Raw genomic sequence first — 27,914 nt, forward strand, 5'->3', positions numbered from 1 at the left:
CACCAGCAGTGCACGAGGGTTCCTTTTTCTCTGCAACCTTGCCAACACTTGTCGTTTGTTGATTTGTTGATGTTGGCCATTCTGACAGGTGTGAGATGGTACCGCATTGTTGTTTTGATTTTCATCTCTCAGATGATTAGTGACTTTGAGCATGTTTTCATGTGCCTCTTAGTCTTCCTTCTGTCTTCTTTTGAAAATATTCTATTTAGGTCCATTGCCAATTTTTTAAATTGGATCATTCATCTTCCTTTTATTTAATTGTATAAGCTGTCTGTAGATGTTGGAGGTTAAACCTTTAATAGTGGTAACATCTGCAAATATGTTCTCCCATACAGTGGGCTTTCTTGTTGTTTTGTTGATGGTTTCTTTTGCTGTAAAAAAAGCTTTTTATTTTGATGTACTCCCATTTGTTTATTTTCTCTTTAGCATCCATTGCCCTAGGGGCAGTATCAGTGAAGAAGTTCTTTTGGCATATGTCTGAGATTTTGCTGCCTGTGGATGCCTCAAGTATTTTTATGGTTTCCTGTCTTATGTTTAAGTCCTGTATCCACTTTGAGTTTATTTTTGTATATGGTGTAAGTTGGTGATCTAGTTTCATTCTTTTGCATGTTTCTGTCCAATTTTCACAACACTATTTATTGAAGAGACTGTCATGACTCCATTGTATATTCGTGCCTCCTTTGTTAAATATTAATGGAGCATAGTGATTTGGGTTGATATCTGGGTTCTCCATTTGATTCCATTGATCTATATGTCTGTTCTTGTGCCAGTACCAGGCTGTTTTGAGAACAGTGACTTTGTAATACAGCTTGGAATCTGGTATTGAGATCCCTCCTACTTTACTCTTCTTTCTCAGGATTGCTGTGGCTATTCGGGGTCTTTTATTGTTCCAAATGAACTTTTGAAGAGTTCTTTCTAGGTCAGTGAAATATGTCGTTGGTATTTTAATGGGGAGTGCATTGAACCAATAGATTGCTTTAGGAAGTATAAACATTTTGATGATGTTGATTCTACCAATCCATGAACATGGTATGTTCTTCCATCTGTTTACATCTTCCTCTATCTCTTTTTTCAGTGTCCTGTAGTTTTCTGCATATAGGTCCTTTACTTCCTTAGTTAAGTTTATTCCTAGGGATCTTAATTTTTTTGGTGGGATGGTAAATGGAATTTATTTTTTAATCTCTGTTTCTGTAAGTTCACTGATGGTGTATAGAAATGCCATAGATTTCTTGGTGTTAATTTTGTATCCTGCTACATTGCCAAATTCATTTATTAAGTCAATTAGTTTTTTAATGGAGTCTTTTGGGTTTTTTATGTACAATATCATGTCATCTGCAAATAAGGATAACTTTACTTCTTCTTTTCCAATTTGGATGCCTTTTATTTCCTCTTCTTATCTAATTGCAATGGCTAGTACTTCCAATACTATGTCAAACAGGAGTGGCGAGAGTGGGCATCCCCGTCTTGTTCCTGTTCTTAGAGGGAATGGTTTTAGTTTTTGCCCATTGAGTATGATGTTGGCTGTGTGTTTATCATATATAGCTTTTATTATGATCCTTGTACTCCCACCTTGTTGAGAGTTTTTATCAGGAAAGGGTGTTGGATTTTATCAAATGCTTTTTCTGCATCAATTGATATGACTAGTATATGATTTTTATCTTTCATTTTGTTTATGTGATGTATCACGTTTATTGATTTGCGGATATTGTACCATCCTTACATTCCTGGAATAAATCCTACTTGGTCATGGTGTATGATCTTTGTGATGTTCTGCTGGAGTCAATTTGCCAGAAATTTTTTGAGGATTTTGGCATCTATGTTCATGGGGGATATTAGCCTGTAATTCTCTTTCATTGAGTTGTCTTTATCTGGTTTTGGTATTAGGTGATGCTTGCTTCATAGAAGGAGTTTGGAAGTGTTCCTTCCTCTTGAATTTTTTTGAATAGTCTGAGGAGGATAGGTTTTAGTTTTTTCTTAAATGTTTGGTAAAACTCTCCTGTGAAGCCATCTGGCCCTGGGCTTTTGATTGCTGGAAGCTTTTTAACGACTGTTTCAATTTCCTCCCAAGTCACTAGTCTATTGAGATTTTTAGATTCTTCCTGATTGAGTATTGGAAGGTTGTATTTTTCTAGGAATATGTCCATTTCCTCCAGGTTGTTCAGTTTGTTGGAATAGAGTTGTTTGTAGTATTTTGTAACAATCCTTTGTATTTCGGCGGGGTCTGTTGTTATTTTACCTCTTTCGTTTCTGATTTTGTTTATTTGAGTCCTCTCTCTTTGTTTCTTGGTTAGCCTGGCTAGAGGTTCATCTATCTTGTTTATACTTTCAAAGAACCAGCTCTTGGTGTTATTGATCTATGTATTGTTTCTTTGGTCTCTATGTCATTCATCTCCACTAAGATTTTTATTATTTCCTTCCTTCTGCTTACACTGGGGTTTTCTTGTTGCTCTTTTTCTAACTCTTTGAGTTATAGAGTTAGATAATTTGTTACGATTTTTTCTTGTTTTTTGCAGTAGACTTGTAGGGATATGAACTTCCCTTTTAAAACTGCTTTTGCAGTGTCCCATAGATTTTGAATTGTTGTGTTTTCATTGTTATTTGTTTCCAGGATGTTTTTTATTTCTTCCTTGATTTCTCTGGTAACCCAGTCCTTGTTTAATAGCATGCTGTTTAGTCTCCATGTGTTCTATTTCTTTGGATTATTTTTATTGTAGTTAATTTCCAGATTTATGCCACTATGATTTGAGAAGATGCTTGATATGATTTCTATCTTCTTGAATTTGAAGAGACTTTGCTATGTCCCAACATGTGGTCTATCTTTGAAAATGACCAATGTGCATTTGAGAAGAATGTATATTCTATAGCTTTGGGGTGGAATGTTCTGAAGATGTTGATTAATTCTACAATATCTGGTCTAGTGAGTCATTTAGGATTCCTATTTCTTTGCTGATTTTTTGTTTAGATGATTTGTCCAAAGGTGACAGTGGTGTATTAAAATCTCCTACTATGATTGTATTGCTATTAATCTCTCCCTTAATGTCCTCCAGCAGTTTTTTTAAATGTATTTGGGTGCTCCCATATTGGGTACATATATATTTACCAGGGTTATTTCTTCTTGTTGGATTGCTCCCTTTAGTATTATGAAGTGGCCTTCATTATCTCTTGTTATGTCCTTCACTCTGAGATCTAATTTGTCAGCTATAAGTATTGCTACCCCAGCCTTTTTTCCATTTCCATTCGCCTGGAAAACCTTTTTCCATCCCTTCACCCTCAGTCTGTGTGCATCTTTTTTTCTGAAGTGGGTTTCTTGTAGACAACAGATATATGGGTCTTGTTTTCTTATCCAATCTGTTACCCTATGTCTTTTGATTGGAGCATTTAATCCATTTACATTGAAAGTTATTATTTATGGTTACTTATTTGATGCCATTTTTTATTCTATATGCCTGTGTTCCTTCTTTGCTTTCTATTTATTTATTTTTACAGTAGACCCTTTAGCATTTCTTGCATTGCTGTTTTGATGGAAATAAATTCCCTTAGTCTGTTTTTGTCTGTGAAGCTCCTGATTTCACCTTCAATTTTGATTGATTGCCTTGCTGGGTACAGTATTCTTGGATTCAGACCTTTCCTTTGCATGACTTTGTATATTTTATCCCATTTCCTTCTGGCCTGATGAGTTTCTGTGAAGAAATCAGTTGCTAGTCTGATGGGGGTTCCTTTATATGTAACTTTCTGTCTCTCTGGCTGCTTTTAAGATTCTTATTTTGTCATTGGTGTTTGCCAGTTTAATTATAATGTTCCTTGGCATCGTTCTTCTGGTGTTCATTTTTCTTGGGACTCTGGGAGCATCTTGGATTTGTGTGGGTTTTTTCTTCTCTATCTCAGGAAAGTTTTCTGTCATTATTTCTTAAAATACGTTTTCCATGTCTTCCTCAGTTTCCTTTCCTTTTGGAACCCATATTATTTTAATATTGTTTTGTTTTGTATTGTCCCAAAGTTTCCGTAGGCTCTCCTTCTGCTTTAAAATTTTTTTTTCTAGAAGCTGCTCTCATTGGTTATTTTTTTTCATCTTGTCTTCTAGCTCACTGATGTGGTCCTCTGCTTCATCTAGTCTACTCTTGATTCTTTCTATTGAGTTCTTCATGGTAACGATGTCATTTTTCATTTCTTCTTGGTTCTTCTTCAGTTCCTCTTGGTTCTTCTTTAATTCCTTATGGTTCTTTCTCATTTCTTCTTGGTTATTGTCAAATTGCTCTTCCATTCTTTTTAGCCATCCTATGATCATTACTCTGAATTCTTGCTCTGGTAGGTTGCTTGCCTCTAACTCGTTTACTTCCTTTTCTGGTGATGCCTGCTTTTCTTTCATATGCAGGCTATTTCTTTATCTCCCCATGTTCTCTCTTTTCAGGATGTCTGGATATGTGGTGTTCCTTCTGCATTGATTTAAAGGCACAAAATACAACACTACCAGGGACAACACAAGAGGCACTTAACAGGAATGTATTTACAATATTAATAACCTCTAATAAAGGTGACCACTAGAGAAAGGCAAGTTAGGGGATAGGAGAGAAGGAAGAAAGGTAAAAATAAAATAAAGAAAAATAAATAAATAAATAAATAAATAAATAAATAAATAAATAAAAGAGGGATAAAGAGATAGAAAATGAAGAATAAAAGGTAATGATGAAATGAAGTTGGAAAACAGGGAAAAAAGAAAGAGAGAGAGAGAGAGAGAGAGAGAGAGAGAGAGAGAGAGAGAGAGAGAGAGGAAGCAGACTAAGAGAGAAGCAGACTAAGAGAGAAATGGGAAATAAACTATATATATGTGGAGAAAATTCCCATAGAACAACTACTAATCCTTGTCAATGCTAGCAACAATATTTGGAGATTAATACAAACTACAATATCCACTATTATTAAGTAAGGCTATGATATACAAAAGTAAAAAACAAACAAAAACAAAGGATTTAAAAAAATACAAAGCAACAATAACAACATAGGAATAAGCATAACAATTTCACTAAAAAGCATAAAAATTCACTATAATCAACATTCACGCAAACAATGATAAAAGGATAGAGAGGAGACCAGTTTTTTTTTTTTTTTTTTTTTAACTAGTTAATATAGCGCAGAGAGTGGTATTTATTCACTTGGATCAGGGGTTGGAAATTAGGTCTAAAGGTATGGTGAGAGCTTTAGCAGGGGGTATACAGAAAGAATAGAGGAAAAACTAAAGCCGGAAAGGGATAGGATAAACAGGAGACTAGAAGGGTAAAGGTTAGTAAGAGAGTGATGGTGTAAAGGTCTAGTTGAGATAGGGTTGAACGATACTATAGTAGAGATTAAAATAGAATGAAGACTACTCCCAATGTAAAATAAAGAGAAAATAAAATGGTACTGGAGAAAAAAAAAAAAGAAGAAAAAGGAAACAAAAAATGCAAAATAGCAGTAATAATAGTGATGATAGAGATTGAAAAATGTAATAATTGAAAAGGTAAAATCAGGTAAGGAAAAAAGAAAAAAATTTGTTTCTTAAGTAAAAGATGTAAAAAATGAAAATAAAATAAAAAATAGTAAAATTAGCATAAAAATGTCCAGTAGTGGTCATTCACTTCCTCTGTTATTGTATTTGGCACTCCTGATTCTCGGACCAGACAGTCTTGCCGTTCCCAGTGTTCCACTGCACCTCAGTTTTTTTTTTGTTTTTATTTTTTAAATATATTTTATTGATTTTGTACAGAGAGGAAGGGAGAGAGATACAGAGTTAGAAACATCGATGAGAGAGAGTCATCAATCAGCTGCCTCTTGCACACCCTCTACTGGGGATATGCCCACAACCAAGGTACATGCCCTTGACTGGAATCGAACCCGGGACATTTCAGTCCCCAAGCCGACGCTTCAGCTGCACCTCAGTTTTGTGTTTTTTTTTTTTTTTGTTTTTTTTTTTACAGAGAGGAAGGGAAAGAGATAGAGAGCTAGAAACGTCGATGAGAGAGAAACATCGACCAGCTGCCTCTTGCACCCCCCCCACCGGGGATGTACCCACAACCAATGTACATGCCCTTGACCGGAATCGAACCTGGGACCCTTCAGTCCGCAGACCGACGCTCTACCACTGAGCCAAACCGGTTTTGGCTGCACCTCAGTTTTGTAAGGTAGTCCTTAATTTTAAGTAGGCTATATCTTAGTTATTTGTGTCCATTTATTTTTGATTAATTAAAAATAAAATAAAAAGGCAGTTTGTAATTCAGCCCCTAGGTGGCAGTGTTTCTGGTTTGACCTCCCAGTCTTTTTGGTTGCTCTGGCCTTCTTTCTCTATGGCTCTAGCTGCCAGAGTGCCTGCTGGCTCCCAGACTTTCTCTTCTGGCTTTTGAACCCCCATTTCCAGGAAGGCAATTTTCCCCTGCAGTCCCCAGGATATACTCAACTGGGCAGTCCTTCCCTAGTATTCAGAAGCAAGGGGGTAAAGGGGATTAGGCGGCAAGGTGTCCAGATGTTCCGTCCTTGGCGGGACAGCCCCAATTCTTAACAATCTGTCCTGCGTCCCTTGGCGTTTTTAAAAAAAGTCCCGCTTCTGGGAAGATTACGCCAAACCCAGCACTGGGTCTCACAGGGAAGGATTTTCTCTGCAGCGCAGCCTTCTTTTGGCGCAGCTTGGCACGGGGGGCTGCTCGGGCACGCAGCAGCTGCAGTTGCTGCCAGCGCAGCAGGGACCCAGAACCCTCACGCTATCCCCTCAAATTCTGACCTTTCTGTGGGTGATCAAAGAACTCCCTTGAATCCACGTGTTTGCGCCAATTGGGGTGTCACAGCTGCTGGATGGTCTCCTCTGCTATGGGTTTTCCAGGCCTCAGAGAAGATCCTCCTTTCCTGGTAAGATGGCACAGCCTTCCCTCTGAGCCCATAGCTCCGGGCGAGGTCTCTGCCGCCACAGTGCTGGTTGCTTGGTCAGGAAATCCTGTCCAGTGGACCCTTCCTTACCTTCCTTTAGAGTTCCGCTGCTCCTTCGCTGCCAATCAATATTCCCTGAGTGACTCAGATGATGCTTCTATCTGTTCTGGGACCAGGGTCAGAACAAGTCCATTTGTTCGGTCGCCATCTTCTCTCCAGGCTCCCATAATGCCACTTTTAACAAGGGCTTTGATGCAGATTGTAACAGTACACAAAAGAATGACTAAGCAATTAGGAACAAAGAAAACATAAACTAAGAAAAAAACAAAAAACAAAAAAAAGAGCAGCATACATATGAAAGTCATACATTTCAAAGTTTTTTTTTAGTGTTTTGTTTTTGTTTTTAGTAACAGAATTGGCTCAGGATTTTCAGCAAGCTAAAATAAAAGTGGGGCAAAATCATTATTCAAAGAGTAAATTCCTTATATGGGTATTATAGACATACTAGAGGCCCAATGCATGAAATTCATGCAAGAGTAGGCCTTTCTTCCCCTGGCTGCTGGCATTGGCTTTCCTTGGGCACCTGAGACCTGGGCTTCCCTCTGGCCGCTGGCAGGTACCACCCGGGACTCGGACTTTCCTTGCAGCCCCAGCTTCATCTGGAAGGTCATTAGGAAGGATGTCTGGTCTAATTAGCATATTACACTTTTTTTTATTATAGTTTAGCCCTAATCCTAGCAACAACCCCCAAACTGTCTATCATTATTCCCATCTTTCAGTAGGAAAAAGTGTAGAATCAAAGAACTTCAGTGACTGGCCTCTGATTTCACAGACAGCATGTGGCTATGTGGATGAAATCTGAGTCTCTCTGACCCTGTAGCCTGGGCCTTCCTTGGGTAACACTGATGTCGGCTGTCCCAGCAGTCTCCTGCACATGCATAACCTCTTTCTGTTTTGTCAAAGGCCGGCTCACAGTTGCAGATCTCAGCTCTTCATCGAGGTTCTCTAATAGAATGCACTTTCACAGAAGAGTGAGCAAGCAATGTAGATTTTACTGAGGGAGAAGTGGGGGGTGGGTGGGGAGAGTTCACTTTGCATATCCCACCACTTGAACATCCCTACTGAATACTCTGGTCTGTAACGTGCCCTCTTAGTCTGTCAAAACTGGAGGTTTCTCTCTTTGGCCCTTCCTCATACTCTACTCAGCTTCCTTAGGTCTTTTCTTCTATTCCTGAATACCTCTTTCTCTCTCTATCTTTGAAGTCCTCACACCTTTATTATGCAAGAAAAGTATGTTTTTGCTCAGCTTCTAAAATAGAACTTGCATATCTACATCCCATGCCATAAGCGAGCAGGTAATAATTCTTCTTAATAGTAGTGAGGATTATGTTGCAATTGGAAAAAAAATCCCACTACAGGTTTTCTATTGAGGAAAACATACCAGCTTTTCAGGCACTTACTTCTGAAAGAATATTCTTCAGTGGGACTTCCCGGAGGATCCAGGAGATAGCATCTCCATCAATGGATATAACAGGGGATTTCATTATACTTTTGCCTGTAGCTCCCCCTGCTCATGAATACAGGGTACACTGCAAAACTTAGAATATGGTAGTTTGTGTGGAGCTTTGAACAGAAAGTCAAGGATGGAGGAAAAGGGGAATATAAGAATTAGAAAAGAATTGAAGGCAGGAGAAAAAAATTCACCTAGTAATTTAATGCTAGAAATAAATTTCAGTCTCCTTTTTCAGTTGTGTCTTATAAATTCCCTTGTACACTACAATAGGGACACTATATTATTAATTTACATGTTAAATGAACAATGTCAAGTGTACTTAAATGATAATAGAATGCTAACACCTAGAAAGAGGCCAGACACTGATAAATGAAAACCAGGTCTTTAGTTTTACTATCACAAAGTTTTAGACTTGTAGAAATACATTAAATCTTGTGATTAGGTAATAGGATTTTTATTACTTCAGCTTCTATGTACTCTTTTTAGAAAGTTTAAAGAGAAAAGTTGCAGGAATCAACTCTAATGGCTCAACACATAATTTGCTTAGAGTTAGGGACATGGAGTGAAAGTTGAAAAATATTCTACAAAACTTTTGAAACCCCAGGTTTAGAAAGCTTTCAGTGAGTCATTTGCCTGCGCACCAGTATATTTTCTGCATAAAATTTCTTTTGAGTTATTGAGTTATTTGCTTCTGCTTTTTTGGCTTAAACAGTTGAAATTCTTGAGGCTTGAACTTGATTGTCAGACAATGTAACTCTTTTAGGAGAGGATGTCCAATCTGCCAGCCATCTAAAATTGCCTATTTTGTCATAACTCTAATAAGTATGTCCTACAAGAGCAAATCAGAGGCCAAAAATAAATGCCTTTTGATGTTCACAGACTCCTTATAAAGTGCTCTGAAACCGATATGAATAATTACATATCTTTTCTCCCACCAAGAGAGTTACAAGAACATATTTAATAATGCAGTAGTACATACAATTCATTAAGGGGAAGCTCTCTTAACAAATATGTGCTAGATCACTGGGGGTGAAGAGACATGGGTATAGTGACAAAGAATGTGCTGACAAAAAAATAACCCCGTAGCTATTTTCAATTTATTTCATAAAGTGAAGAAAGGGCAAAGTGCTTCATCCAGTGGAGTAGTTTAGCATCCTAACAGTTCAAAGTCAGGAACTAGAAGGACACAGTGAAATGAGGATGTGAGTCCAAAGAAGATGAAGACTTCCCCCCACTTCACCTCCCCCCAGCTCTGCTATGCAGAAAGTTTGATTTTGGCTAAGATTCAGGATTGCTCTTGTCTGTTGGGGAAGCCAGTTCTGGAAATAAGGCCTTTTAGGCACAGAGCAAACTTCTCTTTTCAATCTTGCTTTCCTAAAACAACTTGGATTTTTTTTTTTTCCTGTTTTGGACATCTAGGCATGGCCAAGGAAATAGTCACTCATATTTCCTCATAGAAAATTCCAAAATTCAAAAAGTTACTTCTCTGGCCTCTAGGAAAAAAAAAAATAATTCAACTGCCCACAGGGAGAGCACAATCTATGATCAATATGGAAAAAGAAAGAAAGAAAGAAAGAAAGAAAGAAAGAAAGAAAGAAAGAAAGAAAGAAAGAAAGAATCAAAGGGAGGGCAAGGAGGGAATAGAAGTATGAAGGGAGGGCAGAGGATGGAGGATGAGAGAGAAGAAAGGAAAATTCTGAGGGTCAAAAAACATTTTTAAAGATTTTAGAGCTATAGTTTTAGCTCTGCAGTCTGCCTTAGAGAGCCTCTAGCACTAGGATTAACAGTTGGGAGGATAAGTAGCAGGAGGAGAAGGGTGACCCTACCCTCTTACTTTCAAGGGTCAGCAGGATCATCAGATTGCTGTGTATTATTTCAAAAGACCTATGAACATATTTAATATTATAGTATAATTTAAAATAATTGTTCTAATAGTTTAAACCTCAGAAATTAATGCTTCATAGAATCATCTTGGTGTGATGTCTGATGGTAATGTGCAGAGGGTCAGTCACCCTCAACCTTCTGGGTGAAGGGTGAGCAACTATGTCAGAATGTACTTGGTACTGGGGTAGGGGAAAGCATGATATTTTACATATTTATTTGAAAGAGGGCATATGGTAAATAGGTTAAGAAACTGATCTAGACCAAGAAGAGCAAGCTTGGGAGATAATCTTTATTCAACAAATATTTACTGAGCATTCTACTGAGTTTGACATTCAGGTGAGGATGTCTAGTACTGAACTGATTGGTAAATATGGAGCTCAGGTGAATTCTGGGCTTAAGACAGAAACCTGGGACCATGTTTCAATATAAATGACAAGTAAGTTAAGGAACAAGAAGGCCACAGTGTATTTAGCCACAAAGAGTTTGTGGTTGACTTTGCAAGAGCATTTTGGATAGAGAGATGGTGTGGAAGCCAGATTGCAGGGGGCTGAGAGTGGAAGGTAAGAGAGAGGAAGCGTTAACTGTGGACAATCCTCTCAGGTAGCTTCACTGGGAAAAGGCAGGTTCATTGGGAATTAAGGAAGAGTTATTTTTTAAATCCTCACCCAAGGTTGTATATCCTTGGGTGAGGATTTAAAAGCATATATTTATCATAATTTTTATTAAAGTATTATATGTATATATTTTTAATTAATTTTTAGAGAGAGTGGAAGGAAGGAAGGAAGGAAGGAAGGAAGGAAGGAAGGAAGGGAGGGAGGGAGGGAGGGAGGGAGGGAGAGAGAGAAGCATCGATGTGAGAGAGACACACTGATGGTTGCCTCCTACGTGTACCTTGACTGGGGCCAGGGATAGAACCTGCAACCCAGATACATGCCCTTGACCAGGAATTAACCCGAGACCCTTGTGGGCAGGCTGACACCTCAACCAGTGAGCAATACCAACCAGGGAAAAGGTAATTTTTTATATGGGAGGTAATTGAATTGCAAAGCATTTCAATACATATGAAACACATAATTAACTATTAATTAACTGAATGTTCATTAAAAATGCATTATGAGGTGGAATATGAGATGAAGAATGCATAGTTCTTGCTCTCAGGGAGTTTGTAGACTGGATTATTCAATAAGACCAATCACTAATAACAGTAATAGGCTGGAAATACTATGGCTCATCAAAGTACTATATATATTTTAATACTGATGATCAAAAGTTATTAGATTAAAATATTGAAGGTCAAAAATGATTCATTCATGTAGGAGCAAGGAAGATATTATGGAGGAAGCAAACCTTGAAAAGATTGTAACATGAGGAGTTTGGGGACCAAAGCATAAAGAAAAGTCATGTTGGGTTTTGGATTATTAAATAATAGTCTTAACAGATCATGCAGGACACATTGAATTTCTGTTGTGGGGGCTTTGAATTCCAAGTGCATAGGTTTGGTTCAATTCTCTGAGCAATTGGAAGGTTTTTGAATAAGATAAGGACATGATTCAGAGGTCTGCATTAGGAAAATGAACCTGACAGCCATGCTTGCAGATGATTGAAAGTGAGGAAGCAGGTTAGGAAACTTGTGAAATAGTCCAGGTGAGAGGGTACCAGAGGGTCAATCAGGGTAGTGACAGTAGGAATGAAATAAAAGAGAATTAATTCACTCACTAATTCAATAGATATTAGTGCATACCTAATTATAAGAGATCACATAGGAGGGAACTACAGCTACACTGCTTAGCTTTTGTATCATGAAAGCAGCCATAGGTAATACATAAACAAATGAATGTGGCTCTGTTTCAATAAAAGTTAATTAATGTTGTGCAGTGAAAATATCCTGTATGATATTAGAGTGATTGATAACATGTCACTATACATTTGTCCAAACACATAGAATGAACAACACCAAAAATGAACTATAGTATGAACTATGGACTTTGGATAATAATGGTATGCCAATGTAAATTTATTAATTATAATAACTGTCCCTCTCTGGTGAGTGATATTGATAATGGAGAAGGCTGTGCATGTGTGGTGGTCAGGGGTATATGGGAATTACTTATACCGTCTTCTCAATTAGACTGTCAAAACATTCTTAGCTCAGGAGCAGTATAAAAACCCACAGTGAACCAGAGTTGGCCTGTGGACAGTAGTCTTCCCAATCCTGCTTTAGGTAATTCAGATCCCTGGGTTTTATGCTAGATCATCTTAAACAGAATAATTGGGAGTGGGGCCTAGGAATCTGCTTTCTTAAAGGGTGTGATTTTTATTTCATTCTGACCCGTTGTCTGAGAGCAGAACTAGTAAGTGGAGACTGGTTGTACATGGTTCCCTGAAAAATATAAAGCCCCCTGAAAAATATAAAGCCTCCAGGTCTCAAATTACAGGACTGGAAGCCAAGGAGGGCTCATAGTGGCCAGGTGCTTGGCATGGAAGGAGTGGCCGAAGATGCATGGCTCAGAAGTCCAGGCTTGTGGCTAGTGCTTTGCTGAATGACTATGGGCAGGATGAGGGTGGAACAGACTTGGCAGGAAAATAAAGAAAGAGAGGGGGAGGCTGATGGATTAAAAAAAAAAAATCAGGAGAATTGGGAGGATTCATGCTCATGAGAGTGGTCAACAGACTTGCAAGGTCAAGCATGAGAGGCAGAAGACCAGACATTTGTAGTTAGGGCAGACTTTTGGAGTATGAAGCAGAGCTGCATCAGGAGGAACTGACCAATGTGTGTGGGGGGGAGGTGGGTGTTAATGGAGGTGAGAGACCAGGGGCCAATGGAGAGTTAAGTTGACACAGTTGGACAACACAACTGATTGAGTGTCCAGGATGAAAATGCAAATGGCTAGAGGGGTAAGAGAAGAGATTTGTCAGCATGGGCTAGCCTGGCCCAGGAGGCCTGGAGAAGTGTGCATAATATTTAGACAGGTAGAGAACATGGGAGAAGGGGAAGAGAGATAGTCACCAGTCATCTTTCTGTGCCTCTTTAGTTTAGTATGCAAACTCATTTGACCTTGCAATAAACTGCTGAGGCGAGTGTTATTCCCATTCCAATGGAGAAGAATCCAAAGTTTATAGAGGTTAAAAGTCCAATGTGGTACAGAGAATAAAACGATAAACTGGTCTCTATGACTACGAAGCCCATTATCTTTTTCCTTTTCTGTTTTATTTTGTGTATCAGCTATAGCAGGTTGATCAATAATTGCTTCTTTTTTAAAAAAAATATATTTTATTGACTTTTCACAGAGATGAAGAGAGAGGGATAGAGAGAATCATCGATCAGCTGCCTCTTGCACACCCCCTACTGGGAATGTGCCCACAACCAAGGTACATGCCCTTGACCGGAATTGAACCTGGGACCCTTTAGTCCACAGGCCGATGCTCTATCCACTGAGCCAAACCAGTCCCGGCAATAATTGCTTCTTAAAGCAGAGTATTGAGAAAGGTTCTGAGGTGGATACTAATGTGACAGGATAGTAAGAAGCTAGAAAAATTCCTGGGCCAGTGGAAGGAGAAAATGGTACAAGAAAATTAAACAAGGCCAAACACTTTCAGAAGCTGGCAGCCAGCGTGCAAGACCTTATCTTCCACAACCAAAAACACTTGAGAAAAAATGGTTAATACTTTACCTCCCTACCCTGAGAATATGAAGGGGGAAAGAAGAGGGAGTTACATCTCATCCACAGAAGTCAGCAGTCTTAGGACTTGCAGAAACAAAATCACCAGATGTTCTCATAAATTCTGAAAAAAACTACAGCAAAGTAAAAGGGGGGCCTTGAAATCTAGTCTGTTGCTCAAGATATCTGGCAGATGAACTGCGAAACCTGTAGACAGAAAAATAGAAACCCCCTAAACCATCCAGGTAAGGTGCTCAGATTAGCAGGGTGCCCACTTGTGCTATATGCCAACTGTATTTTTAAAAAATTTGCTTGATTTTCTGCCTGTCACTCATCTGAAATCTTTCTTATGAGATTGACAAGACCTGAGGAGGGTCAGCCCTCTCCCTCTGACACAGGGGGCTGTCCAGAAATAACGCTACTATTTTATGTTAGCTTCAGGTATGGGTGGAGTTTCATGGAGTGACCCATAACAAGAAGACTTCCAGCAAGGTGAGATTCTCATGCCTTAGAAAAGTGAATAACAATAATAATTGCCATTTATAAGACATACAATGTGCCAAGCAATTTGTAAATTACAATCTCATTTACAACAACCAGCAGGTAAATATTATGACAATTCAGGAGGTAAATTTTATTATCACAAATTTATAGGTGGTGAAATAGAAGCTCAGAGAGGACAGGAAAGGTGCCAGCATCATAGAACTAGGATTTGAATACAGTCTTGTGGAAAGCCATGTTTTTCCCCTTTCCCACCTGAAGTCCTAGTCCTGTGATGACATGCCTTCTAAGCTAGTGTCAGCATCTTCACAACATGACAAAGGAAGTGATAGACTGTGGTGGGCCTAAGACAAAACTAGATTGGGCTATCCAGATGTTAGTGAAGAGCTCCAAACATTCCTTTGTCACTTTACATTAAGGTGTTGAATTGTGGAACATTTTGAAAAACATTGAAAAGTAGCCTTAAAATTGAACAGGAACAAAGCCATAAATGCGAGTGTATGCTGAAGGCTTGGTGGGGAAGGAAATTGACTATCAGCTTTGTTATAAATACCAGGTGAAATGGCACACCATCATGGGAAGCAGTGTATAAGAATATTGGCCAATCATGACCTATGTTCCAAGCTATTTTAACCCATAGAAAAGAAAAGTCTTACAGGGTCATGGTTAAATTCCCTCTTGATTTGAAATTATTTTACCCAGGGTAAGGTGAAGTCAATTTTATGTTTCAGGGACATTTAGTCTTCCTGTCTCTCTGCCCAGAGTGTGACCTCGCATTCCCTTGATCCCTAACCCCTTTTCACCACGTAAAAAGTTTCATTTTTCTTGCCTGAACTATCTTGTTCTTTTGTCTTCATGTTTGCTTTACGCATTCCTACCTTTGCATTGCCATTATTGCATCCTCCTGTGTTCATTTTGTTTTGCCCTTCCCGGTGGCAGGAGTGTATTTTCAGGGAAAATACCTTCAGTAAAACAGTAAAAATTTCCTCTTTGCTTTTGCAACTTTTGCTGTAATCTTATAAAAACAGTCCACCCCAATCCTGTTTTCTTTTTTAAAAAAAAATTATTATTATTATTGAAAGTATTACATAAATACTTCTTTTCTCCCCATTAACCTCTTCCAGCCTGCTCTTATCTTCCTCTTTCCTCCTCCCAGGTTCTCACCACCCAGTTGTCTGTGTCCATGGATTATGCATATATGCATACAAGTTCATTGATTTATGTCTTACCACCCACCCTCCCCTGCCTTCCCTCTGAAGTTCAACAGTCTGTACATGCTTCTATAACTCTGGGTCTCTTTTTGAGCACTTTATTAACATTAGCCCAAGACCTTTTACAGCTTCCTCCAAATCTCTCTTGAAACTTTATAATTTTTACCCTTACTTTTGCTTCAGGTGCTTATTTAAGACATGCGTTTCCAAGTTCTCCAGATTGGTCTCTGCTCATTGTTCTCTTCTCTGTTTTTCTTTTTTCTTAATTACTTTATTGATTAAGATATCACATATTTGTTCCCCCCCCCCCCCCCCCCCAGTTCTCATCCCAAACCCCTCCCGACGCATGCCACCACACCCCTATTGTCCATGACCACTGGTTAGGCTCATATTCATACACACAAGTCCTTTGGTTGATCTCTCTCCCTTATCCCCACCCTCCCCTACCTTCCCTCTGAGGTCCGACAGTCTGATAGATGCTGTTCTTGTTCATCAGACTGTGTTGTTCACCATTTCCCCTAGATGAATAAGATCATGTCCTACTAGAAATATGCTTATTAGAACTGAAAATGAGACAAGCAACAATAGTTATGCTGAGAAGCAAATGAATCAGTCTGTAGTGAGTTTCTTTCTGGGCCAACAGTTCTTTTGAGTCCCAATTTCTATGTCAAACAGTTCCTTATGTGTACATGTTAGCAATGATATTTTGCTTCTGGGTGGTGGACAAATGGTGGTAATGCAGGTCTGACCCTCTCTGGTTTGGTCCTGAGCAACCTGCAGTGACGCACAGCTGCTGACAGCTAGTATGGCAAGGTGTCATCAGCATCTTCCATCTCTGGACTGTTTCTCTTCTGTCTTCATGGTTGGAGCACTCCTGTCAATTCCTCTCTGTTGCAGGAATCCACATAGTTTCAGAGTTGTTTTCTGAAAATATACAAACATATTCTCGACCAAAAGTTAATAAAGGAATCTTTTCTATAAATTTGACTTGCAGTCCTTTTCCACTTTTTGCCCAAACGATTTTACTCTGCCTTGTTTTGACAACATGCATTTTTACCTGGGTGTCTTGCTGTTAGCATTACAAATGAAAGTTAATTTTCTAAAGTACAAATTTTCTAGATGTAATTTACTTACAGGATATTTTTCCTTTCCACAAATATTTATAGGGTAAAATAAGATGTTGTTAGAGTATTAAATTTGACAGTAAAATAGTAGTCAATTTTCAGGCTAATTTAAATTGGCTAATTGAAATAAGCAAATATTCTAGAAAAATCAATTGTACTGGACAAAAAAGCTGTTCCTAAAGTGTTAACTAAAAATTTTATTGGTAGTTCATCTCATGGTGAAATTGCGTAGCATGTAATGAATCTAAAGTAGTCACATTTTAGTGCAAAAAATTAAAATTTAAAAGCTATCAAGATTATATTATAAAATTTCCAAAAGTCTCCTAATATTTAAATAAAAATAGTAGAAGAATACCATGTAAGGAAAAATATCCTGTAAGTAAATTACATCTTCTCTGTTTTTCTTTATTCCCTCATGCTACCTTTCTTTTTCTGTCTTACTTTTTTTCCCTTTTTCTTTTTTTCTATCTTTTCTCTTGTTTGTGCCTTCATATCCATGTTTTTCACCCCTCCGGAACTCTGGGCTGAATAAACTGCTCTCTATTGTGTTCTTTTCCCATAACTTTCATCTGAAACTCTTCTTTATCTTTTAACCTTAATTCTCTTTTATTAAATCCCTCCCCTCCCAAATCCATTAACTTTTCTTCAGTCTTCAACTATAAACCTTCCCTTCAATCTATTCCAAGCCCATCAGTTGTTTGAATCACTTCCTCATCTCTGACTTTCTCTTGACCTTCTCCCAACTACTTTGTCGCTTTTCTCTACACTGAAATGGTACTTTCCAAAGAAGCTCTAATGACTTCTTCCTGGACAAATTGAGTGTTCTTTCATCCGTGATCCTTATCTTTCCTGGCAATAACTCTATCTAAAAGATGGTAGATCATCTTTGAAATGCTTTTGAAGTAAGATGGGCTTCTTCTTCTTCTTCTTTTTTTTTTTTTTAAACTAAAAAGTATTTCCTAGAATGGGCATCATTTTGTTTGTTTTGCTCATGATAATCAGAGATGGCTTACTGTTTGCATTTCTAATAGTTGTTTTCAAAAGTGCCTGTTGTGCCAGTGGGTTTTGAATGGCCAGTAAAAGGCTTTCTGATTTTGGTAGGGTCCTCTTCCCTTAAGGACAGACTTCTGAGTCAGTCTTATACCTACCCCCACACACTGAATTCCCCTAAATCTAGCTTGCAAGTTATTACCACAGTCAGAAAATCTAAATAAATGACTTTTTTGGGGGGAGGGGGGTGGGAGAAGGAGCAGGGGAATAATTCCCTTGGTCACTTTGGTTTTTGTGAAGAAACTTCAAACTCCCCCAAGCTCAAATTCAGTTGAAAATTTGAATTTTGAATATTTCGGAATTAAACTTGAAAGAATAAAATCTCCCGTTCTAGCTGGTTTGGCTCAGTGGAAAGAGCAGTGGCCTGAGGACTGAAGGGTCCCAGGTTTGATTCCGGTCAAGGGCATGTACCCTGGTTGCAGGCACATTCCCAGTAGAGGGTGTGCAAGAGGCAGCTGATCAATGTTTCTCTCTCATCAATGTTTCTAACTCTCTATCCCTCTCCCTTTCTCTCTGTAAAAAAAAAAAAAAAAAAAAAAAAAAAAAAAAAAAAAAGAATAAAAACTCCCTTGTACAATTCTAATGGATAATGAAGATTACCTCAGTCTTTATTTGGCTATCATAAATACGTTTTTGTAACTGTTTTTGTTCTTGAGAAATTATTATCATCATTATGTACAATAAGAGTTAAACGTTCCAATGATAAGGGAAAATGATTTAAAGATTACTAAGATTGTGGCTCTGTAACAAAAGACTTAGAATTCCACATTCGGACTGCTGCTATTTTCCCCTGATAAGTGCAAGGGGGTGTAGCCTTAGACTTCTCTGATTCCTTCATGCAGCTTTATGTCATTCCTGTTAACATTATTTAAATATAGCTTTCTTAATTCCTGAGAACGGTTCTGAAAATAGTGTTTTGACTAGTAATATGGAGAAGACAAAGAAACCAAAGACAAAGGCAAGATGTGCACTGACTGATTGATGTCACTTTAATAACATAATTACTTGATGAGCACTTACATGATTTAGTTACTGATCTTCAACCTTTCAGAGCTAGAGAATGAATTGCTGATGTATTTCACTGAGGTACTGTCAAAAATTTTGAGCAATGCTATATATTCAGTGGTATTTTAGGAGGTATATTCCTGAGTGACATCATTAAGTAGTTCATCATATAAAATAGGGCAGTTTAGTGAAAATATTTCATAGCATAACCAGACTGTTTTCTGAATTGGTGCTCTCCTTAATTTCCCCAGGCTGGATACATTTTAAAGTAGAGAAGAGAATAATGTGTAATCTTCCCCCTCACCCCCCTGATTTACAAATAATAGAAAAATGCAGCAGTGTGATTTATTCAGCATTCCATCAGGATTATGCTTCTGGTAACATTCTCCATAACATCAAGTCTAGGCACCATCTCTATCTTGAACTTAGACTTATCCCAAAGAAGTATGTCTTCCATGGACGTGGTGGGGACACACTGATGATGCTTTCTAGGAGTAAACATACTAGGTGGTGTTCCTGCAGTGAAATGCTGTGCTGAGAGCAAACTACCCAGTGTGACCCTGTCCAGCTTCTCTTACATAAGTGAAGTCAGGTTAAAACAATAGTGATCTCTAGGAGGCCATCTCTAGGAGTTCAATGTCAACATTCATTTACTCATCAACTTTTTTTCAAAAAAAAAAATATTTTATTGACTTTTTACAGAGAGGAAGGGAGAGGGATAGAGAGCTAGAAACATCGATGAGAGAGAAACATTGACCAGCTGCCTCCTGCATACCCCCTACCAGGGATGTGCCCACAACCAAGGTACATGCCCTTGACTGGAACCGAACCCAGGACCTTTCAGTACGCAGGCTGATGCTCTATCCACTGAGCCAAACTGGTTTTGGCTACTCATCAACTTGTTTGTATTGGGAACTTATTTGTTGCAGCTACTCTTTTTTTTTTCTTCATTAAAAAAAATAAATCTTTATTGTTCAGATTATTACAATTGTTTCTCCTTTTCCCCCCCATAGATCACCTCCACCCAGTTCACACCGCACCCTCTGCCCTTACCCCCCTCACTGTCCTCATCCATAAGTGTATGATTTTTATCCAGTCTCTTCCTGCACCCTCCATACTTCTTCCCCCCTGAGAATTGTCAGTCCACTCCCATTCTATGCCCCTGATTCTATTATATTCAACAGTTTATTCTGTTCATCAGATTTTTTTTTCACTTGATTTTTAGATTCACTTGTTGATAGATATCTATTTGTTGTTCATAATTTTTTTCTTCTTCTTCCTCTTCTTAAAGAATACATTTACTTTTTACTTCTTCTTCTTCTTAAAGAATACCTTTCAGCATTTCATATAATACTGGTTTGGTGGTGATGAACTCCTTTAGCTTTTTCTTATCTGTGAAGCTCTTTATCTGACCTTCAATTCTGAATGATAATTTTGCTGGGTAGAGTAATCTTGGTTGTAGGTTCTTGCTATTCATCACTTTGAATATTTCTTGTCACTCCCAACTGGCCTGCATAATTTCTGTTGAGAAATCAGATGACAATCGTATGGGTGCTCCCTTGTAGGTAACTAACTGTTTTTTTCTTGCTGCTTTTAATATTTTCTCCTTGTCCTTTGCTCTTGGCATTTTAATTATGATGTGTCTTGGTGTGATCCTCTTTGGATTCCTTTTGTTTGGAATTCTCTGCACTTCCTAGACTTGTAAGTCTATTTCTTTCATCAGGTGGGGGAAGTTTTCTGTCATTATTTCTTCAAATATGTTTTCAGTATCTTGCTCTCTCTCTTTTTTCTGGCACCCCCATAATTCGGATGTTAGTATGCTTGAAGTTGTCCCAGAGGCTCCTTACACTATCTTCATATTTTTGGATTCTTTTTTCTTTTTGTTTTTTTGGTTGGGTGTTTTTTGCTTCTTTGTATTTCAAATATTTGAATTGATTCCTGCAATCCTCTGTTCTGCTGTTGGATCTCTATATATTATTTTTTTTATTTCAGTAAGTGTATGCTTAATTTCTAGTTGGTCCTTTTTCATATCCTTGAGGGTCTTGCTAAATTTATTGGCCTTTTCTAGGAAATTCTTGAAAAACCATATAACCATGGTTTTGAACTCAATATCCAGTTATTTGCTTTCCTCCATTTCTTTCATTTGTGACCTGTTTCTTTTTCTCCGCATTTTGGCTGCGTCCCTGAGTTGATAGAGTGGCTTTGTGTGCTAGGTGTCTTATAGGGCCCAGTGGCTCAGCCTCCTCAGTTACCTGAGGTGGACACTCTTGATGCACCCCTTTGTGGGCTGTGTGCACAGTCTTGTTGTAGTTAAACTTTGATTGTTGTTGGTATCACTGGGAGGAATTGACCTCCAGGCCAGTTGGCCTTGAGGATCAGCTTTGTCTACAACAGGAGAACTTCTGTGCTGGAAATATCCTTATGAGACAAGACTTTCAAAAGCCTCTGTGCTCAGCTTGGATGGGGCAGAATCTCAGAGAGGAGCAGACAGCAATGGCTGCCTGTCAGCCCTACCTTAAGTGGACCCTGGGTCTCAGTGTCCCACGGTAATCGCTGAAAGCACCTCTGAGAGAAAGCTGCCCTTGAGTTTTGCTCGCTGCCAGACAGTCCAGTTTCTCCCCGAATGAGTCTGGGTCCCCAGAGTCTTGCCTGGAACTGAAGTTCAGAGCAGTCGGGAGCTTTTGTCTCCTTCCTGATTGAGAAAGCCAGCCATGTTCTCAATTGCCAGCCCTCCCTGTGTGCGTGCCTCTGTACCTCTGCCTTCTACAGCTCCTCTGATTCTCAGTGTGCTTTTCCCTGTCCTTCTAGTTGTAGAATTTCCACTCAGCCAGCCTACCTGTGGTTCTGGGTGATGTCCATTTTGTCTTTTTGCTGTAGTTTTGTAATTGTTGTGTGAAGCAGCAGTTTAGGTCTGTGTGTGTGTGTGTGTGTGTGTGTGTGTGTGTGTGTTTTACCTATGCCACCATCTTGGTTTATCTCTGTTTTAGCTATTCTTTTAGGCTTGAGGATGAAGCAGTGAGCCAAAAATTGTCCTTCAATCATTGTGGGGGGTGGTGGTCATTAATATTACAGGTAATTCCTGGTTTTATGGACATTTACAATATAGTAGGATAAGTGCTGCAATTGGTTTAAGCCCAGGATACAGTAGAAACACACAAGAAGGTATGTCTGTAGGTACATGAGATGATTGGAGGGAGACTTCCTGAAAAAAGTAGGAGTCAAGTTGGTACTAGAATAATGAACAGTGTTAAACATGTAAAGAGATGATAGGGCAGGCAGAATATTCCTGCAAGTGGGGAACAGCATGTGCAAAGTCACTCAGGGAATACTGTAGAGTGAGAGAAGAGGAATGGGCAGAAATGCTGGAACCAGATGGAGAGAGGTAAACCCGTATCATGAATATTTTGTATGACCTGCATAATATTTATTCTAAGCACGAAAGGGAACTGTGAAAATATTTTGAACAGAGGAATAACATAGGTAAACATATTTGTGTTTTACAAATATCACCTTAGTTATATAATGATAGGTGAAATGGGAGCAGAGATGGAAATAGAAAGCAGAATCTGGTCAGGAGTCTCTATAGTCATCTAGGAAAGAGATGATGGTGTCTGAGATGAGGAAAGTGGATAGATTTGGGGGAAAAGTAGGAGATATAATTGATAGAACATAGTGATTGGATATTGGGAATGAGAGACAGGGAAGATAGTAGAAAGATTTGAGAGTCTAGGCAATTTGAAAAAAGGAGATACTGTTTAATGAGAGAGAACAGAACGGAGTACTATGTTTGGATGCAGAGAGTAGAGTTCAACTTTGGATATGTTGACTTTGAATAAGTATGTAAAAGAAGGTGGGGCAATCCTATACTTGTTTTAGAGGTTGACAGAGGACGTTTCTCATGGGCCAATTATAAAAATAGTATGAAGGAATCTTCTCAGCATTAATTTTATCTTTTAGAACTATTTCCCAAAGAAAACCTACTTAGTATAAAAACAGAGTTGAAGCTTGGGCAGGGACTTGGTCTTAGCACTTCTCTCAAGCTTGGATAAGAGGGAGTGCATAGGGGAGAAGAGTTAGCTGACAATGGAGTTTCATTGCTGTGAATTGCCAATATGTCACCTGGCCAGTTTCCTTGAAGGAACAAAGAAGTTAGTACTGCGCACTGCAGCCAGGCTAAGGGAGTGCCTATTCTTGGAGCAGTACTCAGAAATGTAATCAAGGTGAAAATTGAAGTGCAAATGTAGTCAAAGTAAAAATTGAAGTTAGGGGTGTGCTGTGGAGGTGAGGATAGAGGTAACCTAGAGAAGAGAGTCTGATGTGTCACAAAATGAAAGGAGCAATAAAGCAAGGAATATGAGCTGGATTATCAAGCAAACAACATGGAGATTCAGAGGCCTGACACAGAATAATGGGTTGGGTTTATGAGCAAATGAGCTGCTATGGGCATGGCTCAGGGCCCCAAGCTGATGCTGGAAGCTGCCCTTTGGATGTTCTCAGGGACATGGTGCTGTCTGTATTCATGAAGTCAGAAATAGAGCAAGGGGAGGGCTTTGGGATGGGAATGTGGGGATGAGGACAAATATGTGATACCTTAATCAATAAAGAAATTAAAAAAAAAAAAGAAATATAGAAGGTATCCATGTTTCCATACTTGGATCCCCTTTTCCTGTAGGTTTAAAATCTTTTCAATTTTGGAGGTAGTTTCAGTGTTAGAAATTCCTAGAGAGGATAGAACCCATAGGCAATGAATTTGGGCCCCCTACCCAGTCTGATTCCTCCAGTTGTCTCCTAAATTCTCAGTATGGCTCCATGGACAACCAATGGCCTGGGTGATTTAGTCTCAAAGGGTGCATTAGAGATACACTAATTTCATGTGAATTTATTAGGGATTATAAAGAGAAAAAACATATTAATGTTAAATGAACTTGGGAAATAGAGAACTAGCTGAAGTTTTATCTAGTTCACTTCTCCCTGTAATTATAAATATACTAATATTAATATCAAATTTAATAAGGAAAAATGATATGTGCATTTCCTAAACTTATTTGATTATGGAATTCTTTTGTTATGGAACTAATTTTCCATGAAACACACTTTGGGAGCACTCAATTTAAATATGCAGTTACCAATGAAGATTTTGAATCCTTGGCAATCTAAAAATATTTTAGATGTAGAATGTCTTAAGCAAAATGTGCTCAGGTTGAATTGCAAATGTGATATCACTGACTGATCAATTGCAAATTGAGAGGAAAGTTACTTAAGTAACCATTTGTTGAAAATACCCTTTAAGTTTAAAGTAATTATATTGGGCAATGTAAGTCTTCCCATTGTATACTGATTGTATAGATGTTGTAGGTAATATTTGGGCTGAGAGGAGGCACCCTAAATCCCTTTTGTAATTCCAAATGCCTTCAGCACATCTTAAGCTTTCACTATTGTAATCATTCTTGTGGGTTATTATCATTCTATGTAAAAATCCTATATAATAATAGAGGAATATGCAAATTGTCCGTCACTCCATAACATCACAACCAGGGCATTCTCTGGAGATTGGGTGGAACTGAGAAGGTGTCCAGAGGAGATGGGACCATCCTGTGGTGGGGAGGGTGGGGTGAGAGCCTATAGCACCCCCCTCACCAGTCATTTGTCACCTACCGCTTATACTCAGTGCACCTTGCTGCCCACCTGCCAGGGGAAGGAGCACAGCACAGCAGGCGAGGGGTGAGGCTTCCATGACGGGGCGGAGCCACCACATTGCCCTGGAGACAGGGCAGAAGCAGGGAGGCGCCTGGAGAAGGTGGGACCAGCCCAAGGTGACTCGAGGGACTGAGGGCGGGGCTTGAAGCGGCCAAAGAATGCCCGAGGGGTCAAGACCTGGGCCAGGCATACTGGAGTGCAGTGTGGAGACATTCAGGAATCAAGGCAGGGAAGGGATGCAGGATTTCGTGTGCGGGGCTCTTAGTAACTTTATAATCACCGACACCAAAACAGTATTTAACTTGCCACTCTAAAATAGCCTATCATCTTACTAGTTTGGTTAGTAGTCAGAAGAGACAATACTGTTCACAAGTTAACTGCACAGGCTCCAACAGCAGATTTTCCATGTTTGTATCCCTTCTCAGCCATTTGCGAGTTCTGGGATCCTGTGTAAATTACCTAACTCTTTATGGCTCAGCTTCCTCATTTGTAAAATGGAGATACTATTTTTAGAATGCAGTTTTGAATTTTATCATGAAGATTTTTGATTCTTTTAAAAGAGGTAGTACTAAAGGAAAGAAACATCATCCAAAGTAGAAACTATGCTATTTTGAAAAATTTCCTGAGTCCCCGCTGTGTAACTGCTTTGAAACCTTCCTAGCCTTTACTAGTATATTATATGTATTGGGTAAAATAAGATCTCTTTTGCATTCTTATTTATTTCTCAGAATGTTTTATTCATATTCTTGACATTCACTTACACAACATTCTCTTCATCTTTGAGATCACTTTTCTTTTGGAGCAACAGAAAGGGATATGAGCACCACACTGCCGGATAGGGGATGACCATGGTCAGTTGGAATAATTCAGTGTGCAGGGCCAGGACTAAGTACCAAGACAAATAGTTCTTTCCCTTGACCTCTTGTGAGCTCTTAAACTCCAACTTAAGGGAAAAAAAGGGTGAGGTTAAGAAATAGTAAGATATGTTGAAGATATGCTATGAGACTGGACCAGACTTTTCCACAGCTGAGACTATTTATTAATACCTAAAGATGACTGGAGAAGTTTTGGTTGCGTCCTGAGATATATTTAAAAAAAATATATTTTATTGATTTTTTATAGAGAGGAAGAGAGAGGGATAGAGAGTTAGAAACATCGATGAGAGAGAATCATCGATCAGCTGCCTCTTGCACACTCCCTACTGGGGATGTGCCCGCAACCAAGGTACATGCCCTTGACCGGAATTGAACCTGAGACCTTTCAGTCCATAGGTCGACGCTCTATCCACTGAGCCAAACCTGTTTCGGCCTGAGATATTTTCAACAGAGGTGGGAGATTTGATAAAGCAGGGATGAGAGGCCACATGGGAGGGATAGTTAAGTTAGTCTCTGCTCTAACTAATGAATGGGTTATATGTATTTACTGGTCTGTATCCTGCATCTGTTCATTAATCATCAATAGCAAATTTGTCCAAACAGTTTCCCCTGTATGTAATTCAGATTGGATGTGTGCAGTCCACCATGGATTGAATTGCTATTGAGTAAAGTAGTGTAATTTCCCAGATCTTTTACTTAATATTCCATATTGGAATGGAGCCTCGGACAGCCATCTGGTTTTCCTCCTGCGCAGGTTTGCATGCTGCTTAGACTGTCAGGGGCTGAGATGAAGCATGGCCAACCACACATGAGTGAATGGCAGTTCCAAGATCTCCTGGTGTCATCTGCAGGTTAGTTAACAGTAAGCACATGGCTGAGTAATTCAGTAATACTGTCAGTTAATTAAGAGTCCCAGAAGAAAATTCTTCTATTCCCCAATGGCTGAATAGTTAGAGTATTTTAAAAAAATATATCTTATTGATTTTTTTACAGAGAGAAAGGGAGAGGAATAGAGAGCTAGGAACATCAATGATGAAACATCGACCAGCTGCCTCCTGCACAACCCCCACTGGGGATATACCTGCAACCAATGTACATGCCCTTGACCGGAATCGAACCTGGGACCTTTCAGACGGCAGACCGACGCTCTATCCACTGAGCCAAACCCGTTTTGGCATAGAGTATTTTTTTTAAAAATTGTATTGGTTCCATAAATACTTTACAATGATATTATTTAAATTAACTTTTCATTGCAAGAAACATTTCTGGATGTTTATTACTGGTCTTCACATTTTTTCAGATGAGGACATCTGTAAGGATGTGGCTTATGATTTTTGTGAATTCAAGGAATCATTTCTACATTTTATTACCCACTCTGTAACTCAATATTTGTGGAATTTGAAAGGGGAATAAAGTATTGGGTCGGCAACTAAGTAATTGCGGGTTTCACACATATATGGCTTCAGTTGAATTTTTAGGTTTGCAGACGTAGTACAAATGTAAAACACATTTTGTATTTGATAGTTGGCTATTCAGCTGTTAATCAGTAAAAAAAGTTTTTTGATCTGTTATGTAGTTTTTGTTTGGCGTTCATTGAAAAATGGAAAATCAAAAGGAACATTTTCGTCATATTTTGCTTTTTTATTTCCGCAAGGGAAAAACGCATCACAAGCTCATAAAAAGTTATGTGCTGTTTATGGTGACGAAGCCTTAAAAGAACAGCAGTGTCAAAATTGGTTTGCCAAATTTCGTTCTGGTGATTTTTCACTCAAAGATGAAAGACGCTCTGGTCGTCCAGTTGAAGTTGATGACGCCCTAATCAAAGCAATAATCAATTCGGACTGTCACAGTACAACACGTGAGATTGCAGAGAAGCTTCATGTATCACATACATGCATTGAAAATCACTTAAAACAACTTGGCTATGTTCAAAAACTCGATACATGGGTTCCTCACGAACTGAAAGAATCACAGTTAACGCAACGCATTAGCAGCTGCGATTTGCTAAAGAAACGTAATGAAAATGATCCATTTTTAATGTTAATCAGCTTAACAATAACTCACAACCTTCGGACCAACTAAAATGATCCATTTTTAAAACGACTGATAACTGGCGATGAAAAATGGGTTGTTTACAACAATATCAAGCGGAAAAGATCATGGAGCAGGCCAGGTGAACCAACTCAAACAACATCAAAAGCTGATATTCATCAAAAGAAGGTTTTGTTATCAGTTTGGTGGGATTACAAAGGAATTTTCTACTTTGAACTCTTACCACCCAACCGAACGATCAATTCTGATGTCTACATTGAACAACTAACGAAATTAAACAATGCAGTTGAAGAAAAGTGGCCCGAATTGACATATAGAAAAGGTGTTGTATTCCATCATGACAATGCAAGGCCACACACATCTTTGGTCACTCGGCAAAAATTAATGGAGCTTGGTTGGGATGTTTTGCCACATCCACCATATAGTCCTGACCTTGCACCATCTGATTACTT

Source organism: Pipistrellus hanaki (genome assembly GCF_964339955.1).
Source record: "Pipistrellus hanaki genome assembly, chromosome: 2".
NCBI lineage: Eukaryota > Metazoa > Chordata > Mammalia > Chiroptera > Vespertilionidae > Pipistrellus > Pipistrellus hanaki.